Raw genomic sequence first — 24,413 nt, forward strand, 5'->3', positions numbered from 1 at the left:
CATATTAAATTTAACTCAGTATTTTTCAGGCTCCTGTCTAAGCTAGGAAAAAAAACCCAGAATTTTTCAAAGTCAAAAATCTTTTTTTTTCTTCCCCTTGTCCAAAGTCGAAAATCTTTTCTTTTTTATTAAAAGGTTTTATTTATTTATTTGGGAGAGAGAGAGAGCAGGGGAGGAGGAGAGGAAAAGGTGGAAAGAATCTCAGGCAGACTCTGCCCTGAGTGCAAAGCCTGACTTGGGACTTGCTCTCATGACCCATGGATGACCACATGGGCCAAAACCAAGAGTTGGACGCTCAACTAAACCACTCAGGCATCCCAGCAAGGTCAAAAATCTTAGTAATAACCCCATAAATTCCTAAAGGGCAGATATAAAATGAGTAGAAAAGGTCATTTAGAAACAAAAAAGGAGAACATTAAAAATATAGTAAATATCTACAAAAATTCTCTCATCCAAAAAAGAAAAAAATGTCAGAATCAACTTTTTCAGAACTCTGGAACTACCCAAAAGGCTGTAGCAATCCGGGCAGCACTTAACAATCTTGGTAAAAAGAGAGCCTCTGACCTTTCCTATTCCTATCTCCCACCCTTACCCCTAGCTCCAAAATAGCAATGTAAACCAACAGTCTACAGTCACTGTGAAAATAAGCAGTTTGACTACCACTGGAGAGGGTAGAATGGAACTGGAACTTCTTCAAAGTCTAATTCCAAAAAAAAATGCCGTATAACCTATCTAGTGGTTGTTCAATAGACCCAACTTGAAAGGCAGAATTTATTTAACTTGACTGAAGTTCTTCCAGTGCAAAGAGCTTGGAGTGTTTGTTGAAAAGTAAAAATATCTGCTGCATATCTAAATGGTCTGGGAGAGGGGAGAACTGTTGGGGCAAACAATAGGTTTTAGCCAAGTTGAGGAGAGAGATTTCAGAAAGGAGCTCTAAATAGCTCTAACAGATTCCTGGGACTCAAAGTCACATATATGCCCAGAACTGCTTGCATAATCAAGAAAGGCCAAAGAAGGCCCTAGGCTTTCACCCAACAACTAAACTAACTTCAGTGACCACATACAACACAAAATACAAACTTTAAACAATTAGTGCCCAAAAGTCACTAAACAAGTAAGAACAATTAAACAAAACATACTGGAGTTGGAGAAGAATCTGATTTCCAGAGGTGGCATACTTTTTTTTTCTTCAGAAAAAAATATGAGATATATAAATATAGTATGACCCATACACTGGAAGGGGGGAGGGATCAGCAGAAACTGACTGTAAGGGGAGCCCATATGTTAAACCAGACAGAGAGATTAAATCAGCTATTTTAGGGGTGCCTGGATGGCTCAGTGGGTTAAGCCTCGGCCTTCAGCTCAGGTCATGGTCTCAGGGTTCTGGGATTGTGCCCCACATCAGGCTCTCTGCTCAGGAGGGAGCCTGCTTCCCCTTCTCTCTGCCTGCCTCTCTGCCTACTTGTGATCTTTCTCTCTGTGTCAAATAAATAAAATCTTTAAAAAATTAAAAAAAAATTTTTAAGATTTTATTTATTTGACACAGAGAGCGAGAGGAGAAGGGAGCTGGGGGGAATTGGAGGGGGAGAGACTGTGGACTCTGAGGAACTGAGGGTTTTGGAAGGGAGGGAAGTAGGAGGATGGGTGAACCTGGTGGTGGATATTATGGAGGGCACATATTGCATGGAGCACTGGGTGTGTGTGGTGCATAAACAATGAATTCTGGAACACTGAAAAGAAATTTTAAAATAAATAAAATTTTTTTAATTTTAATAAACTATTTTAAATATGATCAAAGAACTAATGAATATATGAGAATGATGACTCATCACAAAGAATATCAATAAAAATCCAAAAACTTTAAAAAGAAACCAGACAGAAATTTCAGTTGGAAAACATAATATCTGAAACCATTAAGTACACCAACTTATGCATAATGGGAGTCCCAAAAGAAGAGGAGAAAAAGAAAGGTGCAGAAAAAATATTTTAAAAAATAATAGTGAAAAACTTTCTAAATTTGGTAAAAAACAACTTACACATCCAAGAAGTCCAACAAACTTTAAGGATAAAATAAAGTGATCTACACCTAGATACATCACGCTCAAACTGTTAAAAGATAAGGAATCTGAGAGCCGCAAGAAAGTAGGAACTCTTCATTTACCAGGGATGCTTAACTGATTTTTGTTTATAACATAAGAAGGCAGAAAGCAGTGGGTAACATTCAGAGTACTGAAAGGAAAAAAAACTACCAATCAAAAATTCTATATCCAACAAAAACCATCCTGCAAAACTGAAAACAAAATTAAGACATTCCTACACAAACAAACACAGAGAATTCATTACAACTAGAGCTGCACTATAAGAAATACAAAAGGAGTCCTTCAGGCTAAAATATAAAGGACACTGGATGGCAAATCCAATCCACATGCAGAAAGTAATGGTAATTAATTACATACTAAAGATAAAAAAAGACCACAAAAATATTTTTTGTTTCTTTTCATTTCTTCTATATGTGAATGTAATAGGTACAAAAATGGTCCACCCCAAAGATGTCCATATCCCATTTCCTAGAACCTTTGCAAATATATTACCTTACACGGCAAAAGGAACTTTGAAGATATGATATGTTAACAAATATAAGATGAGAGAATTATCCTGGATTACTGGGGTCAGACGTAATACAATCACAAGGATCATTATAAATAAAGGAATAAGCAGGAAAGTGAATGTCAGAGTGATGCTGCTTAATAAAGGCTTGACCAGTCACTGTTGGCTTTGAAGATGGACCAAGACAGCCATTAGCTAAAGAATACAGGCAACTGGGGCGCCTGGGTGGCTCAGTGGGTTAAAGCCTCTGCCTTCGGCTCAGGTCATGATCCCAGGGTCCTGGGATCGAGCCCTGCATCGGACTCTCTGCTCAGCAGGGAGTCTGCTTCCCTTCCTCTCTCTGCCTGCCTCTCTGTCTACTTGTGATCTCTGTCAAATAAATAAATAAAATCTTAAAAAAAAAAAAAAAAGAATACAGGCAACCGCTGGAAAGTGGGAAAGGCAAGAAAAATGGATTTTTCCCCTTTAGCCTCCAGGAATCTAGCAGAGTCTGACAATGCTGACACCTTGATTTTTAGCCCAGTGAGACTCGTTTCAGACTTCTGACTTCCAAAACTTTAAGACAATAAACTTAGGTTGTTTTAAGCCACCAAATTTGTGGTAATCTGTTACAGGAGTATGGAGTGAGTACTTAAGACCACACCCAGTTTCTATGACTTGCCAGAGTACTCAACTGACTCAGCAATACAGTTCACGCTAACAAGCTATAATTTATTACGCCAAAAGAATACAGGGCAAAATCAGCAAAGGGAAAAGGCACATGGGACAAAGTCCAGGGAAGGTTAGGGCTAGCTCTTAAGGATCTTTCTTAAATAGTCACATAGGACACAATTCCTCTTGCCCTCCACCCAGCCGTGAGTTATGACAACATGTAAAATGTCACCAATCAGGAAAGATTAGAGACTCAGCACCCAGGGTCTTATTAGGAGCTGATCAATAGGTATCCTCTGCCCAGCACATACCAAAATTCCTAACTCCCAGAAGAAAAGGAGGTGTTCAGCATAAACTATATTTTTGTATGAGGAGCTTAGGCACGGTGAATCATTATTATCATTTAGGCAGTTGTGGATCCTAGTAAATTCTCAGATGCTAACCAAGAGGGTGGACCTCTTAGAGCAGTTCATTCTAAGGATACACAGTGAGGCCCACTATGTTAATTCTCTTCTACACAAGCAACAACAAGATATACACAGGTTTAAAGAAACTGCATAGAGCTATAATATAAAGTGTTTTGTTGTGCACATAATATATAATAATATGATTTGTATAACAACAGCAAAAAGGAGAATGGAATTACATAGAAAAGTGTATGAATAGGGGCGCCTGGGTGGCTCAGTGGATTAAGCCGCTGCCTTCAGCTCAGGTCATGATCTCAGGGTCCTGGGATCGAGGCCCGCATCGGGCTCTCTGCTCCGCAGGGAGCCTGCTTCCTCCTCTCTCTCTGCCGGCCTCTCTGCCTACTTGTGATCTCTCTCTCTGTCAAATAAATAAATAAAATTTAAAAAAAAAAGTGTATGAATACCACTATAATTAAGTTGGTATCAACCCAAACTACACTGTTTTAAGTTATTAATTTTAATCCCAAGTCAATTCTAGAAAAAAGTTGCAAAAGAAACAGAAGAAATAAGTTAGCATACTAGAAAATATCTAACACAAAAGAAAGCAATAACAGAAAAATGAAAAACAAAAAAAAGACATAACACACATAAAACACAAATATAAAGTAGATGTAATTCTACCCATGTATAATTACATAAGTGGAATGAACAAACCATTTAAAGAACAGAGATTAGCACAACAGATTAGAAAGCACTGATCCAACCATATGCTGTCTACAACAGACACACACTTCAGATTCAAAGGCAAAACAGAATGAAAGTAAAGATTTTTTTTTTTTTTATTTATTTATTTGACAGTGAGAGAGAGAGATCACAAGTAGGCAGAGAGGCAGACAGAGAGAGAGAGAGAGAGGGAAGCAGGCTCCCTGCCGAGCAGAGAGCCCGATGTGGGACTCGATCCCAGGACCCTGAGATCATGACCTGAGCCGAAGGCAGCGGCTTAACCCACTGAGCCACCCAGGCGCCCCCAGAATGAAAGTAAAAGGATGGAAAAAGATACCATGCAAGCAGGAGTCTTCAATCAAGGATCTTAACTCAGTAATCTAAACACCTACCTTAAGACCCTGGAAAAAGAAAAGCACTGGAAACCCAAAGTAAGCAGAAGGAAGGAAACAATAAGGATTAGAATGGAAATAAACTAGGAAATAAAAACACAATATAAATTTTTAAAATCAATGAGACAAAGCATTGGTTTTCTAGAAACCAATTAACAAACTTTTAGCTAGACTAACCAAGGGAAAAAGAGAAAAGATACAAATAACTAAGCTCAGGAATTAAAGACAGAGCATTACTACCAACCTTACAGAAATAAAAGTAAGGAAATACTATGAACTATATTTCCAATGAATTAGATCACCTGGATGAAATAGACAAATTACCAGAAACTACCAAAATTAACTCAAGAAGAAATTTAGAAATCAGAATTCAATACAAAAACTAATGAGATTGATTTAGAAATGAAAAACTTTCTGCAAGTAGAAGTCAAAACCAGATGCCTTAAAACATTGAAGGAAAAATTACTACTAGTTATTAAAAGAGAGAGAAAGAGTAGTGAAACCAAGTATTACTCTGATAACTAAACCAGACGAAAACATTATAAGAAAACTAGATACTCAAGTGAATATAAGTATAAAAGTCCTCAACAAAACCTAGAAAAACCTAATCTAGAATGTGGGGGAAAAAAGAGATTATACTCTATGAATATGTGGGATATATCCCACAAAAGCAAAGTAGGTTCAGTATACAAATATCAATGTAACAAATAATATTAATAGAATATAGGACAAAAACCAAATGATCATCTCAACAGACAAAGAAAATGCATCTGCCAAAATCCAACTGCCTTAAATACTCAAAAGATTAAGAACAGAAGGGAATTTTCCTCAAGTTGATTAATAACACCTATGAAAAAGCCACAGTTAACATCATACTTAATGGTCAAAGACTAGAGGCATGGCCCCTGAGATTAGAAACAAGACAAGGATGGCCAGTCTTGCCACTCCTTTTTAATACTGAACTGTAGGTTCTATTTAGAAGATGAGGCAAGACAATGAAATAAATGGAATCCAGACTCGGTAAGAAGTGAAAGCATCCCTATTTGCAGGTGATGATGCTGTATAAAAAAAATTATAATAAATTCATGAAAACATTATTGGAGCCAATGAACAAATTCCACACAGTTGCAGAATGAAAAGATTTTCTAAAAATCAGTAGTATTTCTACATATTAGTAATGACTTTATGAAAATGAAATTAAAAATAATTTCCATTTGAATATTATTCAGCCATTAAAAAGGATGAAATTTTGCCACATGCAACAATGTGGATGTAGCTAGAGAGTATAATGCTAACTGAAATAACTCAGAGAAAGACAAATACCACATGATTTCACTCATATGTGGAATTTAAGAAACAAGACAAATGAACAAAGGAAAAAAAGACAAACCAAAAAACAGATTCTTTTTTTTTTTTTTTAATTTTTTTTTATTTATTTGACAGAGAGAGATCACAAGTAGACAGAGAGGCAGGCAGAGAGGGAGGGAGGGAAGCAGGCTCACTGCCGAGCAGAGAGCCCGATGCGGGACTCGATCCCAAGACCCTGAGATCATGACCTGAGCCGAAGGCAGCGGCTTAACCCACTGAGCCACCCAGGCGCCCCCAAAAAACAGATTCTTAACTATAGAGAAGAAACAGATGGTTACCAGAGGAAAGGTTGTGGGTGGGCCCTCAGGATGAGTGAAATAGGTGAAGAGGATTATCTTGATGGCCACTGACAATATACAGAACTGCTGAATCACAACATTGTACACCTGAAACCAATTTAACACTGTATGTTAACTATGATAAAAGTCAAATAAGAATTTTTAAAATCACATAAAAAATAAGTTCCACTTATCAAAAAGAATAAATTACTTAGGAATATGCTTTTAGAAACACAAGTCTTATATACACTGTTTATAAAACATTATTGAATAAAACTGAAGATCTAAATGTACAAAAAGGCATCCCACATTCATGAATGGAAGACAGTATTTTTAAGATGGGAATATTTCCAAAGTGATCTATAGATTCAATGTAATCTCTATCAAAATTCCATTGGCTTTTTTTTTTTTTGCAGAAATGGGAAAGCTGATTCTTAAATTCATATGGAACTACCAGAGGCCCTGAAGAGCCAAAACAATATTGAAAAAGTTGGAAGATTCACATATCTGGATTTCAAAGTTTATTAAAAAGCTACAGAATCAAAACAGTGGGAGTACTGACATAAGGATAGAGATTGAAGGAATAGAACTGAGTCCGAAATAAACCCAAACATCTACGGTCAAATGATTTTTGACACAGTTGTCCAGACAACAGTGCAAGAACAGTCTTCAGTAATGTCACTGACCTGGATATTCACAAACGAAAGCATAAAAATGGGCTAAATGGGCTCCTACCTTATATAATATGCAAAAAAAATTAAAAATGGATCAAAGACATAAATGTAAAAGCTAAATCCATAAAACTCTTAGAAGGGAACAGAGATAAATCTCATGACCTTGGATTATGCAAGTTTCTTAAATGTGACACCAAAAGCAGAAGCAACAAAAGAATAAACTGGTTTCCACCAATGATAAACATTTTTGTGCATCAAAAGGACACTATATCAACACAGTAAAAAGACTATCCACAGACTGGAAGAAAATATTTGCAAATCATGTATTTGATAAGGGACTAGTATACAGAATATATAAAGAACTACTACAATTCAACAATAAAAGGAGTAACCCAATTATAAAATGGACAATGAATTTCAATAGACATTTCTTTGGCCAATAAGCACTTGAGAAAATGCTCACTATCATCAGTCAGTCATCAGGGAAATGAAAATCAAAACCACAATGGCGGGCGCCTGGGTGGCTCAGTGGTTTGGGCCGCTGCCTTCGGCTCAGGTCATGATCTCAGGGTCCTGGAATCGAGTCCCGCGTCGGGCTCTCTGCACTGAGGGGAGCCTGCTTCCTTCTCACTCTCTCTGCCTGCCTCTCTGCCTGCTTGTGATCTCTCTCTGTCAAAATTAATAAAAAAAAAAAAAAAAAAAAAAACCACAATGGCATACCACTTCACACCCAACAGTATAGCTATAACCAAAATGAAAGACAATGATAAGTGTTAGTGAAAATGTGGAAAAATGAACCATATGAATCACTATTTCTTAGGTATATACCTAATTCTTAGGTATATGCCCAAGAACACTAAAAACATATAACCACACAAAAACATGTACACTAATATTCAATGAAGCATTATTTATACGAGTCCAAAAGCAGAAACTCAAAAGTCCATCAACTGATGGATGAATAAACAAGTAATATATATATCCATACAACAGGGTATTAAGTCATTAAAAGGAATGAAGGACTGATACATATTCCAATATTGATGAATCTTAAAACATTACGCTAAGTGAAATAAGCCCGATACAAAATGCAACATATATATGACTGCAGTTATATGAAATGTCCAGAATAGGCAAATCCACAGACACAGAAAGACTAATGGTTTCCCAGGATGGGGTTATAGGAAATAGGAAATGACTGTAAGTCATAATATGTTCTAGAATTAGTAGTAATGGTAATACAACTTTGTGAATATATTTAAAAATACTGAGTTATATGTATACTTTTTAAAAAGTGTATTTCACGGTATATGAACAGAGAGGAACAGAATAGAGAAAAGGGAGAGAGGGAAGCAGAAAGGGAGAGAAGAAAACAGGTAACAGAAGTGGGAGATTCTGTTAATAACTAGAGATCATCTGCCCATCTAGAAGAGCAACAGGTACTCAGCTCCAGTCAACAGCTGCCTACAGGAATTCATGCTCAGTTACCATCAGATATGCTGATTTTTCAAAAAGCTCCAAATTTTAATGTGAGATATCCTCATTTTCAAGTATTAGCAGCTATACAAATTTTTTTTAAAAAATTGTGTGTATTTTGTTTCATGCTGCCACTTTGCAACCACTGACATTATTTTAGTAATTCTCTATTGGGGGTGGCATACATACAATACAGTTTGAAAAAAATTAAACATTACAACTGCTTTAATTTCTTTTTAGTTTTAATATTATTTTGAAATGTCAAATAACAGTAAAGAATTGTCAGAGAAAATTTTAAATATATATTAACACATGGAATATAACAAAAAACATAAAAATGCCCTTTATCTCACCCTAGCAATACCATGCTCAAGGGCAATTACTATGCTACCTCAGTTTTTTAGGGTATTTTAATTAAGGCAAGTAGATGGCTAAATTTTAAATAGCTGAGAAACAAAGATCTAGGCTAAACCCCCTATTTTACAAATAAGAAATCTGAGGATCAAAAAGATAATATACTTTACTCAAAGTCATAAAGTTGCACAAAGTTAGGACCTGAATACTCATTTCTTATTTCTCACTCAAACTTTCTATATGGGGCGCCTGGGTGGCTCAGTCTGTCAAGCCTCTGCCTTGGGCTCAGGTCATGATCTCAGGGTCCTGGGATCGAGCCCTACGTCAGGCTCTCTGCTCAGTGGGGAGCCTGCTTCCAACACCACCCACCACCCTCCCCCCGGCCCCGCCTGCCTCTCTGCCTATTTGTGATCTCTGTCTGTCAAATAAATAAGTAAAATCTTTTAAAATAAACTTTCTCTAACATTGTGTATGTAACTCAAATTCACCTTTCAAAAACGCTAGCATGGGAAATTCTCCTACCACATATATGTACATAGAAAATGTCACAAAATGGTTGAGGAGGGTTTATTCAGTACATTGTCTTTCTATAAATTTAAATTCTCAAATGAATTTTTCAGTTTTTAACTTAAAATTTTTTTTTTTTTTAATTTATTTGACAGAGAGAAATCACAACTAGGCAGAGAGGCAGGCAGAGAGAGAGGAGGAAGCAGGCTCCCTGCAGAGCAGAGAGCCTGATGTGGGGCTCGATCCCAGGACTCTGGGATCATGACCTGAGCTGAAGGCAGAGGCTTTAACCCACTGAGCCACCCAGGCGCCCCAACTTAAAATTTTTAAGTCAAATCTTGAGTAACCTCAAAAATAAAGTATTGTAAACACAAAATTTTTTCCAAACATCCCTTTCAGGAAAAAAAATTAAAATTCCCCAAACCACAACAGTTAAGTTAAAGAGGCATAAATCTACTGGAAATCAGCTCAAGGCTGCACTTATATAAACAACTATGATATTCTGACCAATATTTTGAGGCTAAAACTGGCAAAACCATGAAAATAACAAAATTAAATACACAGCAAGTTAATAGAAAAAAACTAAACAAAGGTGAATTACATCTGTACCTGAAAGTTTTTATCCACAACTTATTTTTCTATGTTTGTCATTTTGACCTTTCTTACCATAGATTAGTTTTGTCTGTTCATAAATTTCATATTAATTAATTCACATAAGACATACTCTTTTGTATTTATTTTCACTCCATATCTGGTATGGCTCTGAGATTCTTCCCCATTACCCATATGAGTATTTTGTTCATTCTCATTGCTGTGTAATATTCCACTATAGGACTGTATCTCAATTAATTTACTCACTCTATTAATATTGCTTTCAGTTTTTGACTATTACAAATACTACAGACCTCCTTGGAACATATCTTTTGGTGAACACACACATATATTTCTGTTGGATATACACCCAGAAGAAACTGCCACGTCACTAAGACATATATAGTTAACATTAGCAGATACAGCCAAATGCTTTTTCAAAGTAGCTGTTAATCTATATATTCCCACCAGCAATGTAAAAGAGCTCCAGTTTTTCCCAGTCCTCACCGATCCTATTAGTCATTTAGGTGATTATGTAATATCTCATTACCATTTTAATTTACAATCACCTGATAATTAATGATATTGAATACCATTTCAGAATGACAGAAAGAATTGAAAAAGCATGATCCTATTATATGCTGTCTATAAGATCAAAGGACACGATAGGTTGAAAGTGAAAGGACAGAAAAAGATATCCGTGCAAATAGTAACCAGGAGAGCTGGAGTGGCTACACTAATATCAGACAAAATAAACTGTAAGGCAAAACTGTTATAAGTCACAAAGAAGGGCATTAAATATTGATAAAATGGTCAATTCATGAAGAAGATATAACAATTATAAACATATATGCATCAAACAGCAGAACTCCAAAATATATGAAGCAAGCATGGACAGAATTAAAGAGAAATACGTAGGGTGCCTGGGTAGCTCAGTGGGTTAAAACCTCTGCCTTCAGCTCGGGTCATGATCCCAGGATCCTGGGATCGAGCCCCACATCGGGCTTTCTGCTCAGCGGGGAGCCTGCTTCCTCCTCTCTCTCTGCCTGCTTCTCTGCCTACCTGCGATCTCTGTCAAATAAATAAATAAAATCTTAAAAAAAAAAAAAAAAAGAGAAATACGTACCTACACATTAACAATTGAAAGCTCAATATTCCACTTTCAATAATAGAGCAACCACACAGAAAACACAGGACAAGAAAACAGAGGACACGAACAACACTCTAGACCAACTGGACCTAACAGACCTATGCAGAACACTCCATTCAAAACAGCAGAATACATATTCTTCTCAAGTCCACAGGGAACATTTTTTGGATAGACCATATGTTAGACCACAAAAAAAGTCAATAATTTAGTAAGACTGAAATCAAAGTATCTTTTCCAATCGTAGTGGAATGAAACTACAAATAGCAAAAGGAAAACTGGAAAATTCACGAAGATGTGGAAATTATACAGCAAATCCTTAACCAATGTTTCAAATAATAACAAGGAAATTAGAAAATATCTTGAAAAAGATGAAAATGAAAACATCATACCAAAACTTATAGGATGCAGCAAAAGCAATACTAAAAGAGAAACTTTTAGCTATAAATACTGAAGTAAAAAAAAAAAAGATTTCAAAACCTAACTAGTTTTGTTGACTGTTTCTTTTGCTGTGCAAAGTTTTTATCTTGATGAAGTCCCAATAGTTCATTTTTGCTTTTGTTTCCCTTGCCTTTGGAGACAAGTCCAACAAGAAGTTGCTACGGCTGAGGTCAAACAGGTTGCTGCCTGTGTTCTCCAGGCTTTTGATGGATTCCTGTCTCACATTTAGGTCTTTCATCCATTTTGAGTTTATCTTTGTATATGGTGTAAGGAAATGGTCCAGTTCCATTCTTCTACACGTGGCTGTCCAATTTTCCCAACACCATTTGTTGAAGAGACTCTTTTTCTATTGGATATTCTTCCCTGATTTGTCAAAGCTTAGTTTGCCCATAGAGCTGAGGGTCCATTTCTGGGTTTTTTATTCTGTTCCACTATCTATGTGTCTGTTTTTGTGCCAGTACCACACTGTCTTGATGATTACAGCTTTGTAATAGCGCTTGAAGTCCGGAATTGTGATGTCACCAGCTTTAGTTTTCTTTTTCAACATTCCCCTGGCTATTGGGGTCTTTTGTGATTCCACACAAATTTTAGGATTATTTGTTCCAGCTCTGTGAAAAATGTTGATGGTATTTTGATAGGGGTTGCACTGAAAGTATAGATTGCTCTGAGTAGCACAGACATTTTAACAACATTTAACAATATTTAACATTTAACAATATTCTTCCAATCCATGAGCATGGAATGTTTTTCCATTTCTTTGTGTCTTCCTCAATTTCTTCCGTAAGTGTTCTGTAGTTTTTAGAATATGGATCCTTTACCTCTTTGATCAGGTTTATTCCTAGGTATCTTATGATTTTGGTGCAATTGTAAATAGCATTGATTCCTTAATTTTTCTTTCTTCTGTCTCATCAGTATATAGAAATGCAACTGATTTCTGTGCATTAACTTTATATTCCTGCCAACATTGCTGAATTCCTGTATGAATTCTCCCAGATGTCCAGTGACAGATGAATGGATAAAGAAGATACAGTATACACAATACACACACACACAGAAGAACATTACTCAGCCATCAAAAGGTTGAAATCTTACCATTTACATCGACATAGATGGAACTGGAGGGTATGATGCCGAGCAAAGTAAGTCAATCAGAGAAAGACAATTATATGGTTTCACTCATATGTGGAATATAAGAAATAGTGCAGAGGATCATAGGGGAAGGGAGGGAAAACTGAATGGGAACAAATCAGAGAGGGAAACAAACCATGAGAGACTCGTAACTATAGGAAACAAACTGAGAGTTGCTGAAGGGGAGGTGGATGAGGGAATGGAGTAATGCATGATGCGAAGAGCACTGGGTGTTATATGCAAATGACTAATTACTGAACTCTACATGTGAAACTAATGATGTGCTATATGTTGGCTAGTTGAATTAAAAAAAAACCCTAACTGTACATCTTAATTAGTAAAATAAAAACAAACTAAATGTAAACCTTATAGAAGCAAAGAAATAATAAAGGTTAGACAAGAGATAAAACTAGAAAAAAGAAAAACAATAAAGAAAATCAATAAAACCAAGAGTTGGTTCTTTAAAAGACAAACCTTTAGCTAAGACCAAGAAAAATACAAAAGATTCAAATAAACTAAATAAACTAAAATCAGAAATGAAAAAGGGAAAAAAACCGAAATAAAAAACGTGGGAGCAGTACGAACTGTACATGAAAAACTGTATAACCTAGTGAAATGGACAAATTTCTAAAAACATAAAATCTACCAAGGCTGAATAATGAAGAGAAAATCTGAACAGACCTATGATCAATAAAGCTACTGAACCAGTAATCATAAAGCCCCCAACAAGAAAAGCCGAGGACCAGATGGTTCCACTAATGAATTTTATCAAACACTGACAGACTGTTTCTTCTGACACAATTCTTCCAAATTCTGAAACATTCTTCCAAAAAATTGAAGAGTAAGGAGTACTTCCTTACTCATTGGATAAGGCCAACAGTACCCTAATACCAAAGCGAGACAGACATTACAAGAAAACTATAGACCAATTACTCCTTATGAATACTGATGAAAAATTCCTCAACAAAGTACTAGCAGACCAAATTCAGCAGCATATTAAGAGGATTATACACCATAACCAGTGGGATTGATTACTGAAAGGCAAGGACAGTTCAACATACAAAAAATCTATTTAATATGTCACTAACATAATACAGGGGAGAAAACACAAGATATCCTCATGTCATACAGAAAAAGCATCTGACAAAATTCAACACCTTTTCACGATAAAAACACTCAAGAAAGTAGCGGTAAGAGGAAACTTCCTAAACTTAATAAAGATCATATAAGAAAAGCCTACACCTAATATCAAATCCAGTAAACAAAATTAAGAACACTAGAAATGGTAAATACAAGGATAAGTTTAAAAGATTAAATATTTTTGTTGTAAAATTTTATTTATTTATTTGTCAGAGAAAGAGAGAGTGAGTGCACACAAGCAGGGGAAGCAGCAGTCAGAGGGAGAAGCAGGCTCCGAACTGAGAAGGGAGCCTGATGCAGAATTCAATCTCAGGATCCTGGAATCGTGATGTGCGCCAAAGGCAGACACTTAAACGACTGAGCCACCAGGCATCCCTAAAATGTTTTTTAATTCTATGAAGCTCCTTAAGAAACATGATTGTCTAGGGCGCCTGGGGGCTCAGTGGGTTAAGCCGCTGCCTTCAGCTCAGGTCATGGTCTCAGGGTCCTGGGATCGAGTCCCGCGTCGGGCTCTCTGTTTGGCAGGGAGCCTGCTTCCCTCTCTCTCTCTCTGCCTGCCTCTCTGCCGACTTGTGATCTCTCTCTCTCGCTGTCAAATAAATAAATAAAATCTTTAAAAAAAAAAAAAGAAACATGATTGTCTAAAGCTAACACACATACACACACACACACACACACACACACCCCATTTCACCCAATACAAAATATATATTCAAGCACCCATGGAACATTCACCAAGATGGACTTAGGCCATATCCTGGGCCACAAAGTAAGTCTCAACACATTTAAAAAAAATTTTTTTAAAAACTTAAGTTATACAAATTATGTCCCCTGATCATAATATAAGCAAATAAAAATAGAAAGACAACAGAAAGATCTCCAAATATCTAGAAATAAAACTATACTTCAAAATAATCCACAGCCAAAAAGCAAAGTCTCAAAAATTTTTAATATACAGAGTTAAATGGAACTAAAATATGTAAAACCATGTTAAACATAGATAAAGGAGTGATAAGAGGAAAAATTATAGTATCATGCTAGGCTGCAGCTGTACCACACATCCCGCCCCCAACAGATGTCCTACCTAATGTCCTTTGGGCTCTTGAAAATATGGAAAGGGGTGAAGCAGAAATGAACCCTGTGGTACTAGACTGGGATTAGAGGTTTCATTATGAAATAATGTTTTTTTAAAAATATGTGTGTATAAAGAAACAGATACAGATGTACATACACACAAACACACACACACATTTGCACCTATACATGTTTTATAGTTTTGTCTACTGAGACTTGGGAGCACTAACATCGTACTCTCAAGATGTACGCCTGCTAGATGCTGGTTTCTAAATACCAATTTCCACTAAGAGGTACCAAGGCTCCTTGAAAATGTTATTCTCAGGTATGAATCAGGTAACTACAAGATAAGCCTGGAATATCTTACTGTGTCAGAAGGGAAGGATAGAGAGTCATGGGACATGTCAAAAGGCCACAGGAACCAGTTTGAAGAGAGAAACAAAATGAAAGATTGCAACCACTGAATAAAAAAGGTATCCATGAGTCCACAAAAACATTATTTTGAAAACAAATAAATAAATGGGATAAGAGGAACTTTTCTCTTTTTTTTTTTGACACTCAAAGTATGGGTGCTTGAATGTAAACTAATAAATTATATAATATAATGAAATTATGAAATCACCATTTGGCAATAATAGTAATAATTCAGCCAAGAAAAATCATTGAGTGCTGAAACTCGTGTGTAAAAGTGTGATGAAGAATGAAATACTTAGTCTCAAAATACCTTCCCCCCAAATGTTAACGATTTTTAGTGTAGAAACTTGGCAGAAGGCTTAGTGAACTGATCAATACTACAATCACCAGAAATAGGCAAATTAAAGTCATTTACCACCTGACAAGATGCACTGAGAAGAATATTCACCTCTGTGATGCTTCTGCCAAAATAAAATAACCTCAACTGAACCATGGGGAATCATTATTAGACAAATTCCAATTGAGAAATATTCTTAAAATTGACTGCTCTATAAACTTCAAAACTGCCAAGATCACGAAAGTCAAGGATAATGGAGGGACTGTTCCAGATGGAAAAACACCAGTTATAACAATAAAACACAAAATAAGATTCTAGATTGAATTATTTTGCCAAAAAGGGTATTATTTGATACTACCCAACTATGAATGTATTCTGTGAATTAGATGATACTACTCTGTCAATGTTAACTTTCTGATTTTGATGGATATATTCTGGGTATGTAAGAAAACGACCTTGTTGGGAACCTGAGTGGTTCACTCAGTTAACAATCTGCTTTCGGTTTAGGTCATGATCCCTGAGATTAAGTCCCACATTGGGCTCTCTGCTCAGTGGGAGCCTGCTTCTCCCTCCTCCCTCCTGTGCTCTCTCTCTCTGACAAATAAATAAAATCTTTAAAATTTTTTAAAAAAAAAGAGGAAGGAAGGAAATTACCTTGTTGATACCAATTACAAACTAGTATTCTACAATGATGAGGCCTCATATGTCGGCAACTCACTCTCAAATGGTCAGAAAAGAAACTTCTTTATAATCATTTTTGCAACTTCCAGAGCTTAAAATTATTTCTAAAGAAAAAAAAATTCAAAACAAGAACAAAGTTGAAAAAAACACAAACATTACCATTTCATTTCCAGTCTTCTCTCTTCTCCATTGCGTCAAAAATAGAAGGGGGGGGGGGAAAAAACAACACTGTTTTTCCAGTTGCTCAAGACAAAAATCTTGGAATATCCTTAATTCCTACCATTCTCTCACTCTACATTCCAAATCCTGTTAGCTTTTCCTTAAAATTATGTATCTCTGCCACCACCATTCTATTCCAACTCATGATCATCTCTTGTACAAATTACTGCAAACACTTCCTGTCTAACCAGGCTGTTTTCACCCCAAGCACTCACACAACATCCCATCCAGGACTGGATAAAAGCCAGCGGATAATAAATTGTAACACATTCAGACAACTGACTACGCTTCACTGTTAAAAGAAATGAGCTATCAAGCCATGAAAAGACATGAAGAAATCTTAAATTTGTATTATTAAGTAAAAGAAACCAATCTAAAAGGCTACTATAGGAGTCCAACTGTATGATATTCTGAAAAAGGCAAAAATCTAAAGACAGTAAAAAAATCACTGGTGACCAAAAAAAAAAAAAAAAAAATCAGTGATTCCCAGAGTTGGAAGAAGAGGGGCAGGGAGAGAGCTATATAAGAGCCACCATCAAAATGGATACAAGTTATTATGTACTTGTCCAAATCCAGAGAATGTATAACACTAGGAGCGATTTTAATCCCAAATATAACCTATGAACTTGAGTGATAATGAGGTATCAATCTAGATTCATCAATTTTAACAAATGTACCAAACTGGTAGGAGATGTTGATAATGGAAGAGACTATGCATAAGGGGTTCAGGGACAGAAAGAATGTGTGAAATCTCTGTACTTTCCCTTTAATTTGGCTGTGGAACTAAAACTGCTCTAACAAAAGGTCTTAATTAAAAAACAAAACAGGAAAAAATAAATCAGAGCATGTTAATTCTCTCTCTGCTTAGAACTTTTCAGTAGTTTCTCATCAAATCTTGAATAAACTCAACACTCCTTGCCAGAAGTTACATGCCCATACATAATCTTGTCTTTCCAATCTGCACCACCTTCACCCTGGTTTTATGGAGATGTAACTGACTCCCTACTTCTTGTCATTATGTTCTACTACAATAAAAGTTACATTAAATGACACTACTGGATGATTCCTCTCAAAAAAGAAGGCTTGGGGCGCCTGGGTGGCTCAGTGGGTTAAGCCTCTGCCTTCAGCTCAGGTCATGGTTTCAGGGTCCTGGGATCAAGCCCCGCATCGGGCTCTCTGCTCAGCGGGGAGCCTGCTTCCCCCCTCTCTCTGCCTGCCTCTCTGCCTACTTGTGATCGCTCTCTGTCAAATAAATAAATAAAATATTTAAAAAAAAAAAAAGATACATTTAAATAAATTAAAAAAAAAAAAAAGAAGAAGGCGGCTAGGGTGCCTGTGTGGCTCAGTCACTTAAACGTCTGCCTTAGGCTCAGGTCATGGTCCCAGGATCCTGGGATGGAGTCCTGCCTCAGGTTCCCTGCTCAGTGGGGAGTCTGCTGCTGCTCCTCTGCTCCTCCCCTCTGCTCACGCTCGCTCTCTCTCAAAATAAGAAAATAAAAATCTTAAAAAAAAAAAAAAAAAGCTGGTAGCTGAAAACATAAATATTCACAGCAATACACTCTGATTCTCCATCTCCTATCCCCCATTCCCCACATCTCACCTGTCTTCTTTAGAATCCCTTCCTCCATTATCTGGATGTTAAATATCAGTGTTATTTGAGGTTCCATTCTCACACTATTGCTCTTTTCATTCTATTGGCTCTACTGAAGCAACATCATCTTTTCCTTTGATTACAACAACCACTACCTATAAGTTAATAACTCTCAAATCTTTATCTCCAATCTGTAGCTCACCTTCACATTTCAAATTACAGAAAATAATCTGAAATTTCAATCCAGGGCCATATGCTAAGGATGGCAAGCAATAAGCTAAAAAGGGCTTTGATTACTTCCCCCAATCTCCAGGCTGATTATATCAAAAAATTAATTTGGTAACCCTTTGTATTTATTACACAAAGCCGAATATATTCCCTGATATACTGAGATATTGAGAAGATGAGGCTCTGGGCAATCACTCCCTGATTTTACCGTTTACATAAGGAATTCCCTCATAAAACTGTCAGACTGTCAGATTGGAAAACCTTATAATTCACAGGGTACTGGACAAAGTATTCTAAAGGGTTTGGCCTCAACAATGGAAAAATTTTGTGATGAACTAATTGCTGCTCTGGTGCCACCTAACAAGCTTAAAAGTTAAAAACAAGGGGTGCCTGGGTGGCTCAGTGAGTTAAAACTCTGCCTTCAGCTCGGGTCATGATCCCAGGGTCCCGGGATCGAGCCCCGCACTGGGCTCTCTGCTCAGCGGGGAGCCTGCTTATCCTGCTCTCTCTGCCTGCCTCTCTGCCTACTTCTAATCTCTCTGTCAAATAAATAAATAACAAAAAAAAAAAAAAACCACAAAAGGACCTGTTTCTAAATAACTTACCTAAATCCCAGAACAAAGAATATTTATAAGAACACAAAACTGCAGGGGCCATGAAGGTAAAATTCATAAATCTGCAATATCAAATCAAAAAGTACCTAGTACAGAAAGGAGAAAAACATGATTAAATCAATCAATACAAATAGATCCAGAAATAACACAGATGATAAAGTCATTAAAATAATTGTCATAGCTACATACCACATGTTTAAAGAGAGAAAAGATGTTAAGTACACACAAGGAGGGGGCGCCTGGGTGGATCAGTGGGTTAGGGCCTCTGCCTTCAGCTCAGGTCATGATCCCAGGGTCCTGGGATTGAGCCCCACATCGGGCTCTCTGCTCGGCAGGGAGACTGCTTCCCTTCCTCTCTCTCTGCCTGCCTCTCTGCCTACTTGTGATCTCTGTCAAATAAATAAAATCTTTAAAGAAAAAAAGTACACACAAGGAAGATAACTACTTATTTATGTATCTAAGATTTATTTACTTTAGAAAGAGCATGAGTTGGGGGACGGGCAAAGGGAGAGGGAGAGAATATCAAGCAGACCCCCCACTGAGCACAGAGCACACAGAGAGGCTCTGTCCCAGGAAACGGAGATCACCACTGAGCCCAAATCAAGAGTTGGACACTTAAATGACTGAGCCACCCAGGCACCCCAAGAAGGTTGCTTTTTTAACAGAATTTTTATAGATGAGAAATATGTTTAAGATCAAAAAATACAGTGAAGGGGATTAACAGTAGTATATCAAACAGTGGGGGGAAAATTAGTAAAGACATAACCAAAAGATTATTTTGAAAAATTAAAAGGTAAAAAGAGTGGGGAGAAAATGGAGAACATCAATGAATGCTTAAAAAAAAAAAAAAATGGAAGCAGCCTAAGAAACATGTAACCAATATCTTTAAATGAGAGCAGGGCAAGACGCAAAGTGTATCTGAAGAAATATCAAAACCATTCCAAAACTGATGGACACTTTAAACTTACAGATCCGAAAATCTCAACAAACTCCAAACACAAGAAATCTGAAGAATACTATACCAAAGTAAATCACAATCAAATTACTTAAAAGACACATTATATACATGGAAACAATGATGACAGCAGACTTCTGTATAAGCCAGAAGACAGGGGAACAACATCTTTAAAATACAGATCACCCTCATCTTACAATGGGATTATGTTCCTATAAATACATCATTAAGTTGAAAACACTGTAAGTCAAAAATGCACTTAATATACCTAACCTACCAAACAACGTAACCTGGTGTAGCCTCCCTCACATATGCTCAGAATACTTACATTAATTAGCTTACAGTTTGATAAAATCATCTAACACAAAGCCTATTTTATAAAAATAGTGTTGTATATCTCAGGTAATTTATTAAATAATGTACTGAAAGTGAAAACCAGAATGGCTGTACATACACAATGGCTGTGAGTGTACTGGTTGCTTACTCTCACAGTCGTGTGGCTGACCAGGAGTTGTGGCTGGCTGACCAGTATTAAGAGAGTATTTACTGTACTATATATCACTAGCTTGGGAAAACATGAAAATTCAAATACCAAAAGACAGTTTCTACTGAATGTATATCATTTTCAAACTACTCATAAAGTCAAAATATCATAAGTAAAACTTTAGGGACCGTCTGCCCTGAAAAAAAAAAAAAAATCAACCTAAAATTCTAGACCCAAAAACATACTTTTCAAAAATAAAGAAAAAAAAAAAGACTTTTGCAGATTAAAAAAAAAAATTTGAAGGAAATCACCACAAAATTTGCTCCATAAGGCAAAAAAAGTTAAAGGGAGTCAGGGAGACTCCCTGGGAGTCTCTAAGGGAAAAGGATAATGCCATCAAATATAAGTCAGGCACAACACAAAGAAATGAAGACCACAGGAAATGGTTAACTATGTAAATATACATAAAGAAATGTTTTTCCAGGGCGCCTGGGTGGCTCAGTCAGTTAAGCATCTGCCTTCGGCTCAGGTCATGATCTCAGGGTCCTGGGATCGAGCCCCACATTGGGCTCCCTGCTCAGAGGAGAGCCTGCTTCTCCCTCTCGCTCTGCCTGCCACTCTACCTACTTGTGCTCTCTATCTCTCTGTCAAATAAATCAATAAATAAAGTCTTTTTGCGCCTGGGTGGCTCAGTGGTTTAAGCCTCTGCCTTCGGCTCAGGTCATGATCTCAGGGTCCTGGGATCGAGCCCCGCATCGGGCTCTCTGCTCAGTGGCGAGCCTGTTTCTCCCTCTCTCTCTGCCTGCCTCTCTGCCTACTTGTGACCTCTCTCTCTGTCAAATAAATAAATAAAATATTTAAAAAAAAAAAAAAAAAGTTTTTCCTTGGAGATTCCTCAAAAAATTAAAAGAGACTAGCTACCCTATGACCCAGCAATTACACTACTGGGTATTTACCCCAAATATACAGATGTAGTGAAAAGAAGGGCCATATGCACCCCAGTGTGCATAGTGCAAACTTCACAATAGCCAAACTGTGGAAAGAGTCAAGATGCCCTTCAACAGAGAAGATGTGGTCCATATATACAATGGAATATTACTCAGCCATCAGAAAGGATGAATACTCAACTTTTACAGCAACAGGGATGGGACTGGAGGAGATTATGCTAAGTGAAATAGTCAAGCAGAGAAAGTCAATTATCATGCAGTTTCACTTACTTGTGGAACATAAGGATAGCATGGAGGACGTTACAAGAAGGAAGGGAAAACCGAAGGGGGGTAAATCGGAGGGGAAGATGAACCATGAGAGACTATGGACTCTGAGAAACAAACTGAGGGTTTTAGAGGGGAGAAAAGTGAGGGGATGGGTTGGCCCAGTAATGGGTATTAAGGAGGGCACATACTCCATGGAGCATTGGTGTTATACGTAAACAGCGAATCCTGGAACACTACACCAAAAACTAATGACGTAGTATATGGTGACTAACATAACATTAAAAAAAAAAAAAAAAAAAAAAAAGGGCACCTGGGAGGCTCAATTAAGCGGCCACCTTTGGCTCAGGTCATGATCCCAGGTACTGGGATCAAGCCCCACGGGGGGCTCCCTGCTTGGCAGAGAGCCTACTTCTCCCTCTCTGCCTGCTGCTCTGCCTACTTGTGCTCTCTCCCTCTCAAATAAATTAAATCTTTGGGGGGGGGGGGGAGTTTCTCCTATTTTAAAAATCTCTTTAAAAAGGTAAATGTGGGGTGCCTGGATGGCTCAGTTGGTTGAGTGTCCAACTCTTGATTTCAGCTCAGGTCATGGTCTCCAGGTCATGGGATTAAGCCCTACATCAGGCTCTGTGCTCAGCGTGGAGACTGCTTGTCCTTCTCCCTCTGCTCCTCCCCCTACCACTGATCCCTCTCTCATTCTCTCTCTCCAACAAGTAAATAAAATCTTTAAAAAATAAAATAAAAGATGTAAAAAAAAGGGGGGGAACACCAATATACCTCATTATCACAGATGCAAAAATATATAACTAAGTTTTAGCAAACTGGATCCATGCACACTTGAAATAATAATATATCAAGACAAACAGTATTCCAGGAATGCAGAGTTGGTTTACACTGGAAAATAAATCAATGTAACTCACTATATTAGCAAACTAAGAAAAGAAAAACCATCATCTCAACAGACACGAAAAAATGCACTTGACAAAACTGAACACCCGTTCCCAATTAAAAAAAAAAAAAAAAGATTCCTAGCAAAGAATAAAAAGAACCTTCCTCAACCTGATAAAGGCATCTAAAAAAACAGCCAACATCTGTTTCACTGATGGAAGACTGAATGCTTTCCTCAAGATCAAAAACAAGGCAAATGACAAAGGGGTTCTAAATGACTCAATGAGAAAAGAATAGTCTTTTCAATAAATGGTATTGAGAAAACTAGATAGTCACTTACAAAAGAATGAAGTTTTCTTTTTTTTTTAAGATTTTATTTATTTATTTGACAGAGATCACAAGTAGGCAGAGAGGCAGGCAGAGAGAGAGAGAGAGAGAGGAGGAAGCAGGCTCCCCGCTGAGCAGAGAGCCGGATGCGGGGCTCAATCCCACGATCCTGGGATCATGACCTGAGCCGAAGGCAGAGGCTTTAACCCACTGAGCCACCCAGGCGCCCCCAAAAGAATGAAGTTAAGCCCTTGCCTTGACATGTACAAAAATTAACTCAAAATGGATCAAAGACATAAATGTAATAAGAGCTACAACTGGATAATTCTCAGAAAAGAACATAGCAGTAAATCTATGACCTTGGGCTAAGTAATCGTTTCTTAGACATGACACCAAAAGTACAAGCAACAAATGAAAAAATAATATGTAAGATTTCATCAGAAGACTTAAAAAAAAAAACAAAAAAGTAAAGACTTTTGTGTTCCAATGGATACCATCAAGTAAATGAAAAGATGCACAGCAAAGGAAACCAACAAAATGAAAAGGCAACCTACCAAAAGAGAAAAATATTTACAAATCATGTATTGATAAGGGACTAAGGAACTTATAAATGTGGGTGAATATTGTTCCAAAGAAGAAATACAGGGGCACCTGGGTGGCTCAGTGGGTTGAGCCTCTGCCTTCGGCTCAGGTCGTGGTCTCAGGGTCCTGGATGGAGCCACTCGTCGGGCTCTCTGCTCGGCAGGGAGCCTGCTTCCCTCTCTCTCTCTGCTTGCCTCTCTGCCTACTTGTGATCTCTCTCTGTCAAATAAATAAATAAAAATAAAATCTTAAAAAAAAAAAGAAATACAGATGGCCAACAGACACAGGGAAAGATCCTCAACATTACTAATCAGCAAGAAAATGCAAATCAAAACCACAATGAGATATCGACTCATACCTGTTAGAACAGCTATCATCAAATAGACAAAAAATAACAAGTGTTGGCAAGGATGTGGAGAAAAGGGAACCCTGGTGTACTTTTGATGGGAATGTAAACGTGTAAAGTGGTATAGCCACTATGGGAAACAATATATAAGTTCTTCAAAAAAATGTAAAAATAGAAATACCATATGATCCAATAATTCTACTTCTGCAGATTTACCTGAAGAAAATAAAAACACTAACTTGAAAAGATATATGCATCCCTATATCTATTACAGCATTATTTACTTGTAATAGCCAAGATACGAAGCAACCTAACTGTCCCTTGATAGTTGAATGGATAAAGATCTCTCTCTCTCTCTCTCTCTCTCTCTCTCTCTCACACACACACACACACACACACACACACACACACACACACACGGGAATATTACTCAGTCATTTAAAAGAATGAAATCTTGGGCGCCTGGGTGGCTCAGTGGATTAAAGTCTCTGCCTTCGGCTCAGGTCATGATCCCAGGGTCCTGGGATCGAGCCCCACATTGGGCTCTCTGCTCGGCAAGAAGTCTGCTTCCTCCTCTC

The 24,413-nt window shown here is 37.3% G+C and overlaps 1 protein-coding gene across 4 annotated transcripts in view; it reads right to left on the reverse strand.

Annotated features, from left to right (window-relative positions):
* MAP3K2 (mitogen-activated protein kinase kinase kinase 2) overlaps window positions 1-24,413 on the reverse strand; it is a 105,463-nt gene that overhangs the window by 40,809 nt on the left and 40,241 nt on the right. The window contains exon 1 of one of the 4 annotated variants that reach the window (XM_046018576.1): window positions 16,550-16,570. The exons of 2 other annotated variants lie outside the window; for them this stretch is intronic. The gene's annotated coding sequence lies outside the window, so the exon portion shown is untranslated. Of the gene's footprint in view, window positions 1-6,426; window positions 6,446-16,549; window positions 16,571-24,413 lie in introns of those variants that run through there. One more of the 4 variants, XM_046018578.1, reaches the window with a different exon arrangement.

Source organism: Meles meles, chromosome 9 (assembly GCF_922984935.1).
Source record: "Meles meles chromosome 9, mMelMel3.1 paternal haplotype, whole genome shotgun sequence".
Lineage (NCBI taxonomy): Eukaryota > Metazoa > Chordata > Mammalia > Carnivora > Mustelidae > Meles > Meles meles.